Source organism: Falco rusticolus, chromosome 5 (assembly GCF_015220075.1).
Source record: "Falco rusticolus isolate bFalRus1 chromosome 5, bFalRus1.pri, whole genome shotgun sequence".
Classification (NCBI taxonomy): domain Eukaryota; kingdom Metazoa; phylum Chordata; class Aves; order Falconiformes; family Falconidae; genus Falco; species Falco rusticolus.
Genome location: NC_051191.1, coordinates 34,938,409 through 34,952,585, shown reverse-complemented (window position 1 = coordinate 34,952,585; position 14,177 = coordinate 34,938,409). Strand labels below are relative to the sequence as shown.

The 14,177-nt window shown below is 37.3% G+C and overlaps 1 protein-coding gene across 7 annotated transcripts in view; it reads left to right on the top strand.

Annotated features, from left to right (window-relative positions):
• Positions 1 to 14,177, top strand: part of CNOT2 (CCR4-NOT transcription complex subunit 2) — a 91,183-nt gene that overhangs the window by 28,271 nt on the left and 48,735 nt on the right. For 2 of the 7 annotated variants that reach the window (XM_037387479.1, XM_037387480.1), the window contains exon 2: positions 5,815 to 5,887. The exons of 3 other annotated variants lie outside the window; for them this stretch is intronic. The gene's annotated coding sequence lies outside the window, so the exon portion shown is untranslated. Of the gene's footprint in view, positions 1 to 5,814; positions 5,888 to 7,419; positions 7,461 to 11,969; positions 12,022 to 14,177 lie in introns of those variants that run through there. 2 more of the 7 variants (XM_037387481.1, XM_037387482.1) reach the window with 2 other exon arrangements.

The window sequence follows — 14,177 nt, the reverse complement described above, 5'->3', positions numbered from 1 at the left end:
TTTGTGCTCCTGCCAAAGTTCTACATGTTTGAGCAGTTTGTAAATAATTTTTGATTGTTTTAAGTGCAGGTCATTGGTGCCTGCTCTACTTCAGGCTTCAAGTGCTGCATCCTGAGAAACTAACGGCAATTTAGAGCCGTCTTAGATGAGTGTAAGATGCAGCTGAAATACAGTATGTGAAAGCTTAAGTAAATGAGATGCGGGTAAATACAGTAAGTGATAAACTTTGTTTTAGTTTATTGTGCATGGTTAATTATTCATTTTAGATGGTGGTTGTATTTCTGTGTGACAAATAAAATGACGATATTCATTTTAGCATGAGCCCATTAGAAATCAGGCATGACAAATTTAGGATTATTGGCTTTGTTCCAGTCAGTAAGATCAGAGGAAATGTAAAGTATACTCAGCTAGATGCAGTGAGTAGGTCTGCCTTGCTTATGTTTAATTACTAACAAGTTTGAAATCTGGTTCACCTACCTCTTCAGGCTCCCTTTATAGTCAGTGGATAGAGGTCAGTCTAAGAGTGATTCCTCCCCTGATACTTCCCTTGACTGACTATAAAGCAGGTCTTAATTGTTACTCTTGAAAGCAGGATTCTTCATGCAGCTCGCTGTTTCTGATCTCTTCCATTACTGACAAAGACCTTGTACTGCAGACTTGCTTGGTTTGGTGAAGCATACAAAAGGGCCTCATTTACCTAGAGAAACCTTTCCTTTTTATTTATGCATTACTATAGACAGGAGCTGTTTCTCTGTTAAAAAAAACAAATAAACAAACTAAAAAACCCTCACCAAACAAAAAAAAAACCATTCTCAACAGTTTGTTCCTGAAAATGACCTGCAGTGGTTGGGATTAGGATCTGCAGGTTTTGCAAGTATGTAAGGTTGAAGCATATAAGAGTATTTGATTTTGAAGGAAGGTGTGGAATTGAATTTGATTTTCAACTATAACAACAGTAAATCAAAGTTGAAAATGATGAAATTGTCCATCAGTCAGGACTAATGAGTATAAGACTAATTAATGAGTGTGAAGACTACGCAGAGAATACCTTTCAAAGTAATTCTTCTGCAGGGAAAAAAGCAGGCAACCTTTCCCAGTATTTAAAATGCAAATATTAAACTAATGTATCACAAATAGAAGCAGACTATATTATCTGAGCTTAGCATACAGGAAATGTTATGCAAAATGATGTGCATATTTTAATGTGTTTATACTAAAACACTGTTTTGACACTTTTACTGGGATTTATAAATTAAATAATGAAATCTTTCCAGTACTGAAATACTTCCTGTTGTCCTTACTGTATGTGACCTAACGTCTTAACATCAGACGCGTCTTTGTTTTAGCTTTGCATTAATCCATGTTAAAATTTGGAATGCTTGAAGAAATGTTTTCCAATTTTCCTGTCCCTTAATGTTTTTTTTGGTGGTGTTGGTTTTTTTTTTTTTGGCTTTGTGTTTTTGGGGTTTTTCCTACTAGGATTGATTTGTATGGAGACAGTTGTCCAAGCTATGCTGTCTGAAATTTGAAGTGGGACTGGGTCAGTATGATCACTGCATAGTATTTCTGAAAATCAAAGGGCAGGGGGAAAGGAGGGAAGCTGATACTTGAGGAGAAGATGTTTAAGTTTTCTGTGCTTCTATCAAATTTATCATTAATACCCATTTTATCTTTTTTTTTTTAGAAGAGATGGTTACTTATTTTTCTGTGACCTTTACTCTGTGTCTAACTTTCTTGTAAAATAGCTCTTAGAGTGCATCATCATTCTGGGGTTTTTTGCTTGGTTTTTTTAGTTAAACTTTTTAAGTACCTAGCAATGTTTTTGTCTCTGTTTGTTAGAATGAAGGGTCAGTCACTTGGGTGAGGTTTTGGAAAAACTAAACCTATGCTATAGATAGAATTTGACTTGGGTATTACTCTGGAAGTTTAATCTGAAAGGGGTTTAGTACAAAACCAACCTGTGCTAAAGCAATGCAGTGTCCTCCTGTGGTGGATCAGAAGATCCAAGTAGAGTAGAAGCAGTGGCAACTGTATTTTAAGAAGAGCTTTTGGCACATGCAGGTATGGTCCATTTAAGCTAAGGAGGTATGTCCTAGACTGAAGCTGCTACTACAGGTTTTCTGGAAAATTGTAGTAGGAATACTTCACTGCAAAACTGGAGGGAAACTGTAGGTTTCATATGCATTTTCTTGGGCCTTGTATTTGTTGATATTTTCCTGAATTATTGTATGATAGACCAGAAACTAATATACCCATTTTGCATAAAAAGGCAAATGCTGAAATGACAAACAGTGCAAATACATAATGAGGACTACTGATTAACAGGGCAGGGATGTAGTGCTTGTTGTGAGTAATAAGCCGTTCAGACCAACAGTGCGTTGAGGGAGAGAGGGAAGCAGACACGGTTCCAGGATGTATACGTAGGAGTGCCTGTGTCCAAACTGTAGTGAAATACCGTTGCTGTATTCACAGATGTTAGGAGCTCACATGGAGTACTGTACTTACAGAAGTGTATTAACTTCTAAAAGGACTAAAAAGGAACATAAGTCTAGCAAAGATGGACCAGAAGAACAGAGAGGAAGAACCAAAGCTGCTCTCTGTTGGGAGTGAGCACAAAAGGAAGGGGAAAGGAAAAGCTGTTCTTTGCCCTCTGGGAAGGAATAAGATCATCATGATGTTTGTATAAAAGGGTTTTTAGGAGGTCAAAGGGAATTTTGGTAAGTATGATCAGATGCTGGGATAGGTTCCTCAGGGAGGTTGTATAAGCTGTTGTGCATCTGAGAGCTAGTAATGGTGTTGCCCAGTAGACACTGTCTCCTGCCTTCTGCAGAAGTGAAAGCTCAGCAGGAGCTAGGAGTTACCATGCAGGACATAGCTGCAGCTGCTAGCCTCTCTTGAGTATGAGGTATCTCTTTGCTAGGGAGAATTTCCCATTTCCTGCAAAATTCTTAATCAGCAAATTAACATCTAATTTGGAAAAGAAGAATACAGCTTGATGCACAGCCTTTGGGCCAAAGAATTCTCATTTTCCATGAAACATGGAGAACAAAAGCCTTGTAATGAGGTGGAATTATAGTGATTTTAATCAGCATAGTTTGTGTATATATATGAAATAGGCTAATATTTTTATTAGCATGTTCTTTTCTTAATATAACGTTATATACATGTGTAACAAAATGATGAAGATTGGCATTTTCTCATTCGAAATGTATTTATTTCCAATTTGCTTTGACTATAGAACTCTCAAGTCATATTTTGGTACTCAAGTAAGGTCCCACTCTTGCTTTATTAACCCTTGTCCCAAAGATGATGAGGTTGGAGTGTTGTGAAATCTAGTCGGTGCCATTTTAATTGGCCTGGTAAAGATTGCATTATAATGGCGTGAGGGCGTGAGGTGTCTGTCTTCCGTTAGAACTGAGTGGAAAGGTGCTTTGGTGTAGCTGGTTGATGCTGTAAAGAGAGGAGAGGGAAGAGCTGAAACCCAGATACTTCTGTGACACTGCCTGGAGAGGCTTTGCAACCCAAGTCCTTTCCCTTCTTGCAAGGGAAAAGGGCAGCCTAGTTTTGTGTTGAAATTGTGGTACTCGGTGATTATACTCTAAAACCAGTTGCTTATGCTGTGACTAATTTTATAGTATCTATTCAGGAAAAGAATATAACCCTTTCTCTCTAATTTCTCTTATGATTTTATTGTATTTGCATGTCAAATATGGTGCATGCTCCCGCTGATAGGGTTGTAAGACTGAAGGAAAGAGCCATTCCACGTATAACAAGTCTGAATTCAATGAAGTAAAAGAAACTTAATACAGTCTGAATGATTACAGCATTAGAAGAAATAATATTGTCAGGTGTATGGCTAGAACTGAAATCATAGCATTTTAAAACAAGTAAAAAAAGCATTACTGCCTGTGGGGTGAGGCATTCTGAGTTTAGAATCTACCTGGGAGTCTTGGAAAATAAAATTTTATGTCTTACAGTATTGGAGCTCTCTAAGGATCCAGTCCTTTGTCAGGTGGAAAGGATGTCTGCCTGTAAGACTTCAGTGATACAATTTTATATCTAATGTAGTTCTTACAGAAATCCCTTTCTCAAAAAAGAAACCTGTGGATTTTCAACAGTATTTAGTATCATTTCTGTATTGTGAGTTTAAGAACCAGCTGTCAGCCACATCCTTGTACACAACAGTGCCAAGTCCTACTTGTGTTGGGCAGTGCTACTGCTCTTTGCTAGTGCTGGCAAAGGGAGAGTGTCTCTGGATCATCTGGTGTAAGCACTCAAGAGACTAGGTCCCTTTGCAGGACCAGGGGTATCTGAAACTTTCTGCCAACTTTATTGGTGTTTTATATTGACTTGGCAACCATTGTAAGTGGAAGGAGGAAGACAGCCGCTTGCCTGCCATCCTACAGCTTCTTTGCAGGATGTGATGAGGCTGGGTGTGCACCAGGGTGATACAGCAACATCAGGTGGCAGCCTCTCCTCCTTTGCTTCCTCCCATTGTCCCACCATTGGCAAACCATGGTTTCTGCTGCATAATTGCTCAGGGACCACAGGGCTAACTGCTGTGGGCCTGGGCAACTCGGTTGCATTCTTCAGGCACTCAAGAACACTCTGACTATGTCCCCTGGCATATCAGTTTACCTTATAGCTGCAGTACCCTCAACTAGTTGTGCTGTGGTTCTTCTGGCCATCACTCTTAACAGAGTGAAAGTGCCTCTTGGCTCTTTGGTGAAAAAAGAATTACAACTTTATCATTGCATGCAACAGCTGATCCCTTCACTAGCTTAGGGTCCTAGAATGCCACACTGCATTCAAGACTTGGGTGATACGGTTTTTCACCAATGTAGTTGTTCGTTTCCTGTACCCATTACAACTGGAACGTACTGATTCTGGAGATCCTAAAAGGTCAGAGTCTCTCTGCTTTCCCAATTGTTTTTTAGTGATTTTTGCCTTTTTTTGGGTGGTTTTTGTTTGTTTGTTGGTGTTTTGGGGTTTTTTATGTTGTTTGGTTTTTTCCTTCTCATTTCTTCGGTGAACCAAGATTTCTGGTGGAAGTGTTTTTGTTCCCTTCCTTCTCCTTTGGATTTGGAAATGTGGATTCTGTGCTTCCAGCTTCTGTTTTGTTTTTTCCAGTCATCTCTGAAAACTGTTGGGGTGTGGATTTGAGCTTCTTCCCCTGTTGTCCCAAGGGTGGTTCAGAAGCGTTTAGGTCTGTCTTGTAAGGAGGCAAAGTTCCCTTTAAGATGTATAATAGAAAGATCCAGCCAGCATTCAAGTCTTATTGGGTTTAGCAAAGAATAAATTACACACAGTTTAAAATAATTTGGGGGGCATTTGTTGTTTCTTCTGTGGTTTTCTTATGAGACTTCATTCTGTATTACTTTTAGAATAACTTATCTTTAGAAGATTGAGGCGTCTGTGCCTTTCTGTTTGGACAAAGGATCTGTAGATATGTTAGATCTCTGTAGCCTTTTAGTTCATATTGCCAACTCCTTTTTCTGGGGAGGGGGGGAGCTTACTACTGATTGATCTTTTTGCTAAGTCTCCAAGGTAGTACTAATTTTGTTTTTAAAATGAAATTTTGACAGTTAATGACTCCTGCTTTACTTTGTGTGTGATCACTGCTTTTTATTGCATTTGCTTTAAAACTACTGAGAAGCTTTTTAATTTAAGTTTAATTTTATATTTTTTTAGGTGCACAAAATGTTTTTGTCTTCCCCCCCACCCCCCCATTTATGGGACAGTAAGAATTGTAAAAAGCTTGGAAGATAACTATATTTTTACTAATGATGTTTTATTAATCTACTTCATTTACAGGAAGTGGTCATCGGTCAAAATTTGCTTACTTCAGCAGAGACAAAAAATTAATGGGCAAAAGTACAGTGAGTAGGTAGGTAGCTATTTTCAGTGCACTTAAGGTTCTTTGAGGAGAACCTTACTCAAAGGGAGTGGGATAGTTATCACAATGTAAGATTTTGCTCTTCAAAACATTCAGGCAGTACATTCAACAATGAGGTGTTGAAGGAAGTGGCTCTGAAGTATGAGATTTTATTAAAAAGTGCCTTGGAATGCTGCATATATGCATTCATGTGGTAGAGAGAAATGAAACAAGTGTATTTATTTTTACATGTGCTTTAAAAATTTTTGCAAGTATTTTTCTTTAAGATTTGTAAGCGAAGTGTTCTTTCTGATAATTTCCCCAATTTTGAACATAGTTTACTTAATGTAAGTTATAAAGGGATTGGGCACAGGCATCTTGTTGTTGACTGTTGGAGTTTTACTGCATTCCATCTGCTGATATGTAGTGTGATAATTGCAACACTTCAGTATATTCTTTTCTTTTACAGTATTCTGTAATCAGAACAAAAATTAGTCAAGGTTCCATGATCGTAGCTTTGCAGCAGTAGTACCATACAGTGGGTGGGTGAGTTCTGCATTTTGATATGTGCATATTTATCCCCTTAATAAAAGAAACAGAATAAATCCTTGATTAAAACTTTCAAACTAACATAGTCTGCAAATAAATGTTCTTTGGAATCCCCAGTGTTCCTTCAGCTCAAATGGCAAAGGCTAAAAAAATCCCCACAAACAACTTTGTTTTGTTCATACCCTATGTGATTATTAACAACATACATTTCTGTATTTAAGGATAGCATTGCATTTAATTCAGTAGAGTAATCTCTGAAGAGGGAAGGTTCAATTTCAGGACTGTTTTGTTTTGTCTTTACATCAGTAAAGTAAAAATTCAGTGGCTTTATTTTTCTTTGCACGTTTCAAACTGTGGTGCTAGGTAATATAGCCAGTTTTTATGTTTGTGGCCTGAAAGTAGAGTAGGAAGGAGGTGACATTTCTAAATGGGGTATTACACTATTTTAAAATCTGTTTAATTCCTGTGACTTAGGAAGGGATTTCAATGGACTGCAAGACTGGGTTAATTAGAGCCTACGAATTATTGGAGGAAAAAAAAAAAAAAGCAAATGTGATAAGAAGACATGGAGTTAAAAACATACTAGTTATCTTTAGGGTTTTGCCAAATATCATGTTAAAGTAGCATGGACATGTTCCCAGGAACATGTCATGACATGACGTGCTTAAGATTCATTAAAATAAGATGAGCAGTACAGTCAGTGAAGCTCAAGAACAGCTTGCTTTTGTGTTTTACATTTTGGCAATATGTGTTTGAATTTAATGATACACTGCAGAAAGTCCCAGAAGTAATTTTGAAGAGTTGTTCATTTAATTTGTCATGTATTGTTTGTTATGCTTCAGTCTGAGGATTTAAATGTGAATGTGAACTTTTCTCCTATGCTCTGTTAGCTTTTGTCCCAAAATCCCAAATTGGTTAGGAAAAAGTTATGCTTGGCATAGGTTGGTTTCTTGTTCCTCAGAATAACTTATCAGTGTGTTGCTTTTGCTTCCAAGGCAGCCTCCAGACTGTTTTGGCTTTCCTGAAGCAAAGCTGGGTAAGTAGTTTACTGTTAGAGAGTGTGCCTTTTTGCTAAGAGTCTGGTGTGGCTAATAGAGTGGTGGCAAAGTGTGTTTCTCTTCAGTCTCCCATGTAGTGCTTGAAAGAGGCTGAGATCTGAGCAGCCTGTAGCGTGGCATTACGGTTCCCTACAGAGGTGAAGGCTCAACTTTGCAAGCTGACATTTAAAATGCAGCAAATGGAGTGAGTATGTAGACTCGTACCAGGACTTTGGGAAGTTGCAGTTCAGTATCCTCAGTATCAGGAAGACAAAAGCTGTCCTGACTTAATTGTTGTGGTGAGGAAGGCAGGTGACTGCTCTGGTTTACTGAATTTATTTATTCTGAACCAGGCAGTAGGATCACTTCTTAAAGCCAGAAATCCTTGAGACAGATGCAGACACCAGGGCATGAGGAGTAAGGACTGGTATAGCTTAAGTGTTCCTACCCATGTGATTCAGGAGTGGCAGTGCAGCCCTACTTACTCAGATTTAGAGTAGATCTCATGCTTTTTGAAGCAGTACCAGACAGACCTGTTTTCAGATGAAAAGTAATTCGTTTATTGAGAGTAATTTTCAGCTCTGTTCTTTTTGAAGTATTGAAATGGGTTTGTCTGGTAAAATAAACCTGCTTTGGTTGTGTATTCTTCTATCTGCGTTGTCTCTTTTCCAGTCTCTAGCACTTTTGATACCAAGAAATATTACAGAAACCTCTCACAGAAGTCTATACCTAATGTGTGGTTTGCTTCCCTTAAAAGTAGGTATTTTAGAACAGAACTTGGAACAGAAGGATGCTTTCGTGAGAATGTTTTCGGATGTGGATTTTTGTTTGTATTAAATCCTTGAGAACAGGTTTGTTGCTTTGAACAAGAATGAAGTAGTTACATTTCAGAGACCCTGATTTAAAGGATATGTCAGTCTCTATGAGCATATATGAGGGGGAGGGAACAAACTAAAGATCTCCTTTAATATTAAGCGTAAGACCAATTATAGAAGCCAGTAATCTTTACAGAAAGAAACTGCAGAAACTTTTTAGAGAACAGCATGCATGCTCTCTTCCTGATGAGAAGAAATCAGGAAGCATCAATACAGAGCAAAAAAATTAGATAAGCAATGTTGGATGTTCCCAGAGGGACTTCTGTTTTATTTTTTATTAGGCTAAGCCCCACCTTTTCTTTCTTAGCAGTTTGTCATATCACTATAAATAATTGAGATTTGAAGTAATTTTTCCTCTGAAATTTATCAGAACTGTGATAGGGAAGCTGTTAAGCTGGAAAACAGTTGTAGAAGGAGGAAAACAGAACTGACCAAGGATGCACTTTCTACCCAGAAAGTAAAAAGCCTAAACAGTTTCATTTCAGTCTTTTGTCAGTTAATTGGACTATAGACTTCACAGGAAGCCCAGAAAAATGAATACACAGTGGATGCTGAGAACACTTTAAAAGCTCACAGAGCCTCAGCATACTGAAAGTCTTCATAGAATTACTGTGTTCCTAAATAACCTGAAACATAGAAACTTTTAAAGTACTCTTTTAAAAAGTTGGTCCTTTAAAGCAAAATCTACAGCTCTTCAGTTTTATCTGCTTAACTAGGACTGTGCATGCCCAAAGCAGCTAAGCATTTAATTTAAAGTTTACCAAATCAAAATAAAAAGCCTCTTCAAATCACACAACTTTTCTCTGTATGTTCTTTGTGGCTTGCTGACAGATTCTTTTCCTTTGGCATTCCTGTTATACTATGTGAATCATAAATTAACAAGCATTGGTCAATATTTTGTTTTTTTCAATGGAAATTTTAGACTGAGGGTTAACTCTTGATGTGACATGAAAAGCATAAGGGTAACGGTACTTTAGGTCTTTTAGGATCCGTGGGTTTATTGGGTTTTTGCTGCTGTTCTTTCCCAATGAAAAAGCAGTTGAGCAGATAAAGGAAAATAGCGCACGCAGGTGCTGCATGGCAACTGGCACCCTGTTGAGTGAAAGTGGGGTAGTTTGTGGTTGCTGCCCTCAGCTGTGTTCCTCCTCCTGTCCCAGAGGTGATTGTACCTGCTGTAGGGATGGTTAGACAGGGTATGTAGCAAATCCTGTGTGAATTTCAGTATACTCTACCAGGAGTAAATTGCTGGTGCTTCAGTTGCTACTTGTGTTCTGCAGCTTGTCAGCAGACCCCAAGGAAAGGGGCATGATGGAAGAATTTAAGCTGGTAGCAGTATTGGCCACCCTAGTTCAATCCACCACCGCATGTATTCAGTTACATATTATACTTGGTTAATGGTATTGTCCATCATTCAAGGAAGGATTCATCTTGCTGATAAAGTGAATTTGGACAACAGAGTGCTTGCTGTTCTTCATTTCCTAGTACCTTGATCTTCAGTTTCTTGGCTGTTAAAAGTACTGTAAATTGGGGCTATTATGTTGTCCTACCCCTGTGGTGTGGTGTAACCATGTAGTGAAGCCAAGCAAAACCAAGGAGCTAACTGGCTGGAAATTTAACAAGCCAGCCAAGAGCAAGACTGTGACAGTAGACTTTGCTGCTGTGAAACCCTATGCCTTCTGAAAATCCTGCTCGGTGATGATTCACACTGCAGTGAATATTTCAGTTAAAAAAAAAAACCAAAAAAACCAAAACACCAAAAAAACCCCAGGTGACACCCCCACCCCCCCAACCAACCAAAACCCAAAAAACTTCTTCCTATGCAGGACCTTAATTGTCCGATGAATATGTAGAAGGCTTTTCTCTGTCATTCCAAAATCCAAACCACTGGCTTCTTGTCAGATTTTTTAAATGTCGTCTGTAGTGGATCACAATTATTTGTTTGTATTCCTCCCTCCCGGTAACTGATTTGGTGTCACTTTTAAACTAATTTTAGAGTATCCTAAACAACCTTCCTATTCTTAAAGAACAGTTTGAGTCTTACGTAAACTGCTGTCTACCAACTATCAGTAGTATATTTGGTTTCCTTGTTCTGCTTCAAGGGTTTTATCAGGTATTTAGTTTGAGTCATCTGGACCTTTCTTTTCAGCTGCCAAACAAAATTCTCCTCACTACTTCAGAAGCAGTGAGTGCTAATGGGTCCTTCCAGGAATCTTTAATTTTGGAGGCAAATGGTTTGTCTGCAGTAAATTTGCTTGGTAACTATTTAAGTTCAGATTCCTACAAATTCATAATTTTTTTTGGCTCAATTTTTTCTGCATTTCACTTAGATGTGGGTGATCCAACAATCTCTTTATTTTGTTAATAAGTAGAAAGCTTTTAATGCAAGATATATAACCAGTCACTATATGAAATACTTTTTTTTTTTTTTTACTCTTTTATTCTTACCTGTATACATTAAAATTATTGCTGTTTCTAAACTAGCTTTTTGAAGGTAAATTCTGGACAGAACTAGAAAAAACATACTTTTCAGGTGCATGGCTACGTTTTGGAAGTTGTGAATTGTGCACAGTGCTGCCTTATGGGCTGTTCATGTACGCTGCCTCCAGGAATGTTTTTCTTTGTAGTAATAAGCATTTTGATAACTTCCCTTTTAAAAAGAGGGGAAGAACTTAATAAACATAGTAAAGAATACATTTATGTAACAGCACAGTGAAAAAGCTTATGGCACCACATAGATTCAGAAACCATATTTAAAAAATGACAGTAATGAAAGGAGATCAAATACAAAGAATGCTTCAGTATTTGTAAGTGCTTTTGCCGTTTGTAGTTTTTGAGCTGATTACTGTAGACTTCCTGTCACTGAAAGAGAGCAGCACTATGTGGGTGATACTTTATTTAATTTAGGGATAGTTACAAATGTATGTAATGTGTAACTGCCTCTAGTTATGCAGTATACAGTTCATGATTAAATGTATCGCTCTTTGTATTGTCAACCAGCCTGATGCTCAAAGAAAGACATATCCATGCCTTTAGAGTATTCATTTGGATTTTGGAAATGTGGTAAAGGAATTAATCTTTCTCTGTCTTTTGTGAACAAGATTTAGTGCTGGAACAATGTGTCTTTTTAAAAGCAAAACTTTTAACAGTCCTGCTTCATGTTCAAGATTGTGCAGGGTGGGGAAGGGATTGTATCATTCAAGAAGCAAGACCTTCTTCCAGGACTTCTATGACCCTGAAAAGACATGAAAGAATTTGGCATCAGATTGTGGTGTAATGATTTCAATCCTTGTAATTTCCCTGTCTGAAATCCTGGTGAAGTGGGTAGAGACTGAAATAGATTTAAGCGTTTTGCTATTGCAACTCTAGATGAAAGCACAGTAATGGTGCTGGTCAGGATAACTTGAATCTTACAGTGTCAGCTGTAGGAAAACTAGAAGTTGAGATCTTGCATTTGCAAGCAGTTCACCTACTACAAAACTTTCAGTATGAGCAACACTATATACATTACCTGAAGGAAGAGTAGGCCTGTTTTCAGTAAAAATACTCTTTATTTTTTAATGAGAACAGAATAATGGGAAGTAATCCCCTGTTGCTTGTTTTACCAGGCTGTTGAGGTGCTAAACGTTGCTGTCCTGTCTTGGAGCTCTAAATACATGTGACTGTTTTCTGAGAAACTGTGAGGAAGGTATGAGATGGAAGGGACCATTCCATGCCTGGGACTTGGGCCAGGTCTAAGCAACACTTGCAGTCTGAGCTTAGGCTGCCAATTTGAGGTAGCTCTGTTTTAAAATGTTGTAGCGTAATGTCTGTCACTTCAAAGGGGAATTGTGTTAAAATGAAAAATGACATGTTATTTCAGTTTCTGATATGTGAACAAAGTTTACAGTACATATTGAGCCAAAGTTTTACATTGTGGGAGTCTGACTGAAGTCCACCTGCTCAGATGGGAGAGTACATAGCTAGATTAATTTTTTTGACAACCTTAATGGAGAACAGAATGATTGAAGAGGTTTAAATTAAATGTGGAAGATCAGTAAAGTGGAAAGGCATAATAGGTGCATTTACTGCTTCCTTAATTTTACATGATTGTATTTGTGGTAGCATAGTAGGGATCTGGGAGCCTGTAATTTATCTTTTCCAATGTGGTATAGAATCTAACTCTGGAAATTCTTTATTAACATCAATTAACACTTACATAATAAAAAAAAAATCAGTAAAGAATTGCAGTTCGGCAATTTAAAGTCTTAAATAATTCATTATCTTTAAAAAACATAATTACTGAATTTATTTCAGATTGGTTGTGTCCTTGTTCTTTAGATATGATGTAAAAACATCAAAGTTGTTTTGTCGTACTTTATTTTATGGCTGAACACGGTACAGCTATAATCACAGTATAGCCTGGCTGTATAGTCAGGTTACAAGAAACAGGCCTGGAATATTTTAAGAAACATGCTTCCTAAAGCATCTTAAGGATTTAATTTAAAAAAATAATAAACAAGTAACCAAAGAATTGAAATCTTCAATTTTAACTTTGCATTTTTGCATTTGCCCTGAAGAGTCACAGACTCAGAAGGGTATAATTATGTCCTAGGAGGATACGCTAAGAAGCCATACACAAATTTAACTTTAACCTGTCTGTGCTCTTGGGAAATGTTTCTGCATTTGCAGAATATACTGTTAGTCTGGAGGAGAGTCACTGAGAAGCAAGTATATTACCAGTAAGTCGTCGCAGCTCGTAAATATTTCTTTCTCTTCAAGGATTAAATATATTAAATATACTTATTGTTTTGAATCTTCCAGTTGTATTTTAAAGTAAGACAAGGTGTTTGATGGGCTGTGTGTTCAGAATGAGTTTTTTGGCAAGAATATTCTCAGCTATTTCTATTTTTAGAATACCTCTAGAAAAAAAAGAAGCAGCTCAAACCAAAAAGAACCTTGTATTTCCTAAAATTCAACATAAAGTAAAAATAGTGTTGTTACCTCTTTCTTGAGGATACTTCAAACAAATAAATGGTCAGCGGCTTACATTAAATAAATACTTTATTTGTGAATGTACTGGTAGATAAAACTTTAAAAATTAGTTGTGCTCTTTTTCAGTTGTCTTCTATCTTGTGATCCCTAAACAAAAAAAACCTCCAACCCAACAGCATGCCTTTTTTTCTTCTGGCAAAAGCTAGAGTAGAAATGGGCCTAGTTCTGATTTATTTAATGTCAACAAACTCTGTCTGAGTAATGAAAGAAAGAAAATAAATTCCTGTTGCTACTCTATTAATCATGATCTGCATCTGACTGTATAGTGCTTAACTGCAGGAAATGCTTGGGAAACAAGGGCTTATTTAAAATACAATGTTTCAGATTAACAAAACATGAAAGTTTGGCCATGTCCAGGAAGGAATAGATAGGCAATGCTGCCGTCTTAAAAAGTTAGTGAAATTGGTTGTTTTCTTTTTTTTTCCTCCTTTTTTTTTTTTTTTTTTTAACGTAACTGCCATATTGCTGGAAAGAGGAGCATGTTCAGAATCGGGATGGAAAAGTCCCAGCTGGAGCAATGATTACCCTTTTAGTTGAAGCATAGAGGCAGAAATCTGGCCTCCTGAATTTTGTTCACAGAAAGTGAATAAAAAGTCAGAAGAGTCCTTTTCTTTAATTTTGCATCTTTTATTCTTCTCCCACAATGGAAGAGATTTGACATGATGAAACCAGCTAAATCCTGAGATCATGAACCAAATTTGGATTACTTCAAAGTAGTTTGGTTTCCCCCCCCCCCGCCTCTGTTTATAAGCTTTATCTCCCTGTCTGATACATAGTGCAAAAGTTTTTACATGGTGAATGAACTAACAA